Genomic DNA, 6,000 nt, shown 5'->3' on the forward strand with positions numbered 1-6,000 from the left:
CAGTAACCTGTACCTGCCTTCTCTCCATACCCCCTGATCCCTTTAGCCACAAGGGCCACATCTAACTCCCTCTTAAATATAGCCAATGAACAATATAGCAATATCGCAGAAATTATATTCAGACACTGTGCATTTATTCAGACTCTTTCATGTGACACAGGGTCACTTGCATGTAGGATCTGGAGGTAATGATGTGCACTTCTTGGAATTCACAGTAAATCCACAATTTTCTGTTGTTTTTTCTTTAATTACACCATGAATAGACAAAAGCTTTGCATTGAGCACATTTTTTCCTTAAAACAAAGAAATGTCTGTTGTTGTACAAGCGCAATTGCGCATTCCTGAATAATCTGCAAAGGGCATGTCCTCAATGGCATCCAAAGCATTTCAGACACAAAGTGAATGGTGACTCCCTTCATCGCACTGAATGATAACTGCGAGAGGACTCGGAGCAGAGAGACGTGAGAGAGGGGGAAAAGAGTGAGGATACGAGGAAGGAGAGGAGGGGTGAGAGAGAGAGACATGTGGGAGGAAGGAGGAACCAATTTAAAAAATGGAGAACAACTCAGGTTCCTCTTGTAAAGAGGTGTGAAAGAGACACTGAGCCTCTTCAGCAGCGGGACCCCACTACAACGGGACCCCACTACTGGCCACATCTTCCCATCCCCCCCCCCCCCTTTCTGCGTTCCGCAGAGACCGTTCCCTCCGTAACTCCCTGGTCCACTCGTCCCTTCCTACCCAAACCACCCCATCCCCAGGAGATGCAACACCTGTCCCTTTACCTCCCCCCTCAACTCCATCCAAGGACCCAAACAGTCTTTCCAGGTGAGACAGGGGTTCACCTGCACCTCCTCCAACCTCATCTATTGTATCCGCTGCTCTAGATGTCAACTACTTTACATCGGCGAAACCAAACGCAGGCTCGGCGATCGTTTCGCTCCACACCTTCACTCAGTCCGCCTTAACCAACCTGATCTCCCGGTAGCTGAGCACTTCAACTCCCCCTCCCATTCCCAGTCAGACCTTTCTATCATGGGCCTCCTCCAGTGTCATAGTGAGGCCCACCGGAAATTGGAGGAACAGCACCTCATATTTCGCTTGGGCAGCTTGCAGCCCAGCGGTATGAACATTGACTTCTCCAACTTTAGATAGTTCCTCTGTCCCTCCCTTCCCCTCCCCCTTCCCAGATCTCCCTCTATCTTCCTGTCTCCACCTATATCCTTCTTTTGTCCCGCCCCCCTGTCATCAGTCTGAAGAAGGGTCTCGACCCGAAACGTCACCCATTCCTTCTCTCCTGAAATGCTACCTGACCTGCTGAGTTACTCCAGCATTTTGTGAATAAATACCTTTGATTTGTACCAGCATCTACAGTTATTTTGTTCCACTCTTCAGCAGAGTGTTAGTGCACTGGGTACGTTTATCTCACTTCAACTGGGAACAATGCTTCCACTTTGGGGAACCTCATTAGTGAAACCACCTGCACATTCAAGAGAGTCAAGAGTGTTTCATTGTCATATGTCCCAGATATAACAATGAAATTCTACTTTGTGTCAGGTTACGTGACGGGTATCCAGATTTTAGTCATGAAAATCTTTCAGTAGCACGAAAGTTCTCCCAAAATATTCATTGTACCTAAAAGTCAATGGTCATGTTTTGGAACAAATTACTTTCAGGGGGACTGGGGATAAGATATTGAATACTCACCTGCCACTGCAGAGCTCTCTGTATGAACCATTGGCTGGGAGAGACTGGCCACCTTCTCATGATGACGTGAGAATAAACTTGAGGAACGCTAATGGCCCAGGTGGAGTCCACGGCCGCATCCCCAAGACCTGCACGTCCAGCCGGCAGGAGTATTCACAGACACCTTTAACAACTCCCTGCTCCATTCTGAAGTTCCCACCTGCTCTACGAAGAGTCATTCCAGTAGCCTATTGGCTACCATTCAGTGACTTGCCATCCACCATCGTGAAATGCGTTGGGATGCTGGTCATGGCGCACACTGGTTGCAGCTTCCCAGACAGCCTTCATTCACTGCAGTTTGTCTACCATCACGAAGGTGCACGGTCCACCATCTCCCTGATTCTACATTCATCGCTGGAACATCTAGATAACACCTACATCAGACTCCTATTACTGGCTACAGTTCTGCCTTCAGCACCATAATCCCAACAAACTCATCTCTAAACTTCTGGACGTCAAGAACGTCAGCACTCCCCTCTGTCACTGGATCCTTGATATTCTGACCCATCAAGCACAATCAGTGAGGATAGGTGATAAAATATCCTCGTTGATAATTCTTAACACCTCTAACGCATCTCTAAACTAAACTAAACTAAGCTAAACTAGTGGCCTGCAAAGATGCATTGTCAGTCCATTTACAAGTTTGCAATGCCGCCTCCATAGGAGGCCAGATCTCAAACTCTGACGAGACAGACAGAGTACAGAGAGGAAGTAGAGAGCTTGGTAACAGGTTATAGTCAAGCCAATAACTTCTCCCTCAACGTCAGCAAGACAAAGGAGCTAGCTATTGACTTCAGGAAGTGAGGTGGAATGCATGCCCATTCAGCATCAATGGTGTCAAAATGGAAATGATCAAGAGCTTCAAGTTCTTAGCCTTAAATAGCACCAGCAATTTGTCCTGGACCAAACACATTGATGCTATGGCCTAGGAATCACACCAACACCTCTACTTCCTCAGAAGACTAAGGAAGTTCAGCATGTATCCAACTCTTACTAACCTCTACAGATGTACCATAGAAAGCATACTGTTGGGATGCATCAGAGCTTGCTCTAAACAATAGCTCTGCCTCAGACCTCAAGATATTGCAGAACATTGTGGTCCAATCCATCTCACAAATCAGCCCCTTCATCATCGACACCATCTTCACTTCACGCAGCTTTGGGAAAGCAGCCAACATAATCAAGGAGATTTTTCACCCTGGTCATTCCCTCTTCTCCCCTCTCCCATAAGTTGTTGCCTTACAGCACCATAGACCAAGGGTTCGATCCTGACTATGGGTGCTGCCTGTATGGAGTTTGTACATTTTCCCTGTGACCGTGTGGGCTTACTCTGGGTGCTCTGGTTTCCTCCCACACTCCAAAGACATGCAGGTTTGTAGCTTAATTGGCTTCAGTAAATGATGCCTAGTATGTAGGACAGAACTAGTGTATGGGTGATTGTTGGTCAGCAAGGACTCAGTGGGCAGATGGGCTTGTTTCCATGTTGCATCACTAAACTAAAAATTAAACAAAAGCTTAAACGCACACACCACCAGATCTAGGAACAGCTTCTTTCATGTTGTTCTCAAACTGCTAAACATCCTCCCATAAACTAGGATGTAGTTTATCCCGATCTTCCAACCTACCACTTTGTGGATCTTGGACTTATCTCTTTAGGTTTATTGCTATAATGCTGTAACACTTTGTATTCTGTATTCTGGTTTAGTTCAGCTTAGTTTAGTTTTGAGATACAGTGGCCCTTCGGCCCATCGAGTCCACACCGACCAGCAATCCCCACACATTAACACGATCCTCCACACTTATACCAAGCCAATTTACCTATAAACCTGTACGTCTTTGGAGTGTGGGAGGAAACCCATGTGGTCGGAATCGAACCTGGGTTTCCGGTGCTGAAAGTGCTGTGCCACCGTGCCGGTATTCTGCACTCTGGTGTTTTTCTTCTTGTATTTCCTGTAGTACTTATGCATGGTTTGGTTATACTCATGTATTGTTTGATTTGACTGAGTAGCATGCAAACAAAGTTTTCCATTTAATCTCCGTACACTTGACAGTAATAAATCAATACCAATATCAGTACATTGTTTTTTTTCAGGCAATGACGAAAAGCATTTCTGAGGATTTTCATCTCCCAAGGTAAATAAACAACCCAATTGTAAAGACAAAATGAATGGAACTATAAATTGAGAACTACATATTGAGAACTATATTTCAGCACAATAGCAAGGTGTGTTTTATTATTTCATGTTCCTTTTACAGACAGTGTGCATCCTTTAATGCATTTTAAGTTCCGTATTATATTAGAGCTTTTAAGCTTAAAGCAGACCTCTGATATTTCAGATAATTCAAGTAAAAAACAATGGTATGCTTTGTTGCAAGGCAATGTGCAAAAGATTATTTGTATGTTTTTTTCTGATAATAAAATTTAGTCTTTGTTTAAAAGGCCAATACCTGGTGACACCTTCATGTAGGCATGTAGTTTAGAGATACAGCGCGGAAACAGGCCCTTCGGCCCACCGGGTCCGCGCCAACAGACGATCCCCGCATATTAACGCCATCCTACACACACTAGGGACAATTTTTACATTTACTAAGCCAATTTACCTACATTCCAGTACGTCGTTAGAGTGTGGGAAGAAACCGAAGATCTTGGAGAAAACCCACGCAGGTTACGGGGAGAACGTGCAAACTCCATACAGACAGCACCCATAGTCGGGATCGAACCTGGGGTTTCTGGTGCTGCAAGCACTGTAAGGCAGCAACTCTACCGCTGCACCACCGTGCCGCCCTGTCACTTAATGTACATTCAGAATCAAAATGCAAATTATGTAGACAATCATTTCTCACAATACCCTGGCTACTACAACTGTGACATTGAAGACACTTGGAGCGATAGAAACTGATGAGAGACAAATTATTTCCTTTCCCTCTTTGACTTTGATTCATTGCTTGGAGTTCATGTATTGCAGTGGCTGTTTCATTTCTGAGGTATTAATCATAAGTGGTGTCATCTATATTTAGCAGCATTGAGGGAATTATTATATTTCAATACTATTGCCAATCCATTTATTTTTGTATTTGTTTTTGTTTCATCGGAAATAAATAAATCCTGCAGTAACTGATAAATTAATAAACATGGAAATGGCAGTTCGCAGACTATTGCAAAACGGCAAATATCACATGAGATGGTAGGAAGATTTTCAATCAAACAATGTGCAAAGCCACCTGCACTGCAAGTCTCAATCAGTCAGGTGCAGGCTGTAGATGGCAGCTAGCTAAATGAACATTTGTTAATTTTGATGGCTTACAAGCAGGCTGTTGCTGAATACATTAATGTTCAGGGAAGGAAATCTGCCGTGCTTGCCCTTTCTGGCGTGTACGTAACCCCACACCCACTAATGTGCAGGAAGGAACTATAGAGACTGGTTTACACTGAAGATAGTCTGAAGATAAGAAGGGTCTCGAGCCGAAACATCACCTATGCCTTTTCTCCAGAGATACTGCCTGACCCACTGAGTTAATCCAGCATTTTGTGTCTATCTCCAGACCCACCAATGTGTTCGCTGAAGGGGCCTTTCAAGCCACTCAGTTCAAAAGGAATTAGGGATGAGCAATAAATCCTGGTATTGCCAGCAACAACCAGATCCAAAGAAAATATTGAAAAAAAAATAGCTTGATGGTCATCCTAATCAATGTCATGCATTTTCCATGGATCTATTTACCAGCGGTTTAGGTTCTGGTCTGGGCTACACCTGTGCTGCCGCCCTACATTGAGCCCGCTGTAATTTTCAGAGTAACCTCAGATTCTACAGCATGAATGTAAAACAGGAGTGATGTTGAGAGATAAGTCAGTAATTAGATTCAAAGTGCCGGAGTAACCCAGGGGTCAGGCAGCATCTCTGGAGAACATAGAGAGATGACGTTTCGGGTCGGAACCCTTCTCTGGACCATTCTTCCCGCCCCTGTCCATGTCACCTGTCCATGTTCTCCAAAAAAGTGCCTGATCCACTGAGTTACTCCAGCACTTTGTGCCTCTTTTTGTAAACTAGCATCTGCAAGTTCCATGTCTCTCGGTAATTAGATTGATGCCTTTCAAAAGACACTGAAGATCACAGCAATAGATTAGATAGCGGCAGGGAGAGGTGCCTGTCTCAGTGAGCCAAATACAAAGTAGCTGTGATAGATGTCCACGGATAGATTACCCCTTTGGAAAACCTATTTTTAAAATTGCATCCAGAGCCGTTCCATTGCACTGAATTC

The sequence above is a fragment of the Rhinoraja longicauda genome, chromosome 8 (assembly GCF_053455715.1).
Source record: "Rhinoraja longicauda isolate Sanriku21f chromosome 8, sRhiLon1.1, whole genome shotgun sequence".
Taxonomy (NCBI): Eukaryota; Metazoa; Chordata; class Chondrichthyes; order Rajiformes; family Arhynchobatidae; genus Rhinoraja; species Rhinoraja longicauda.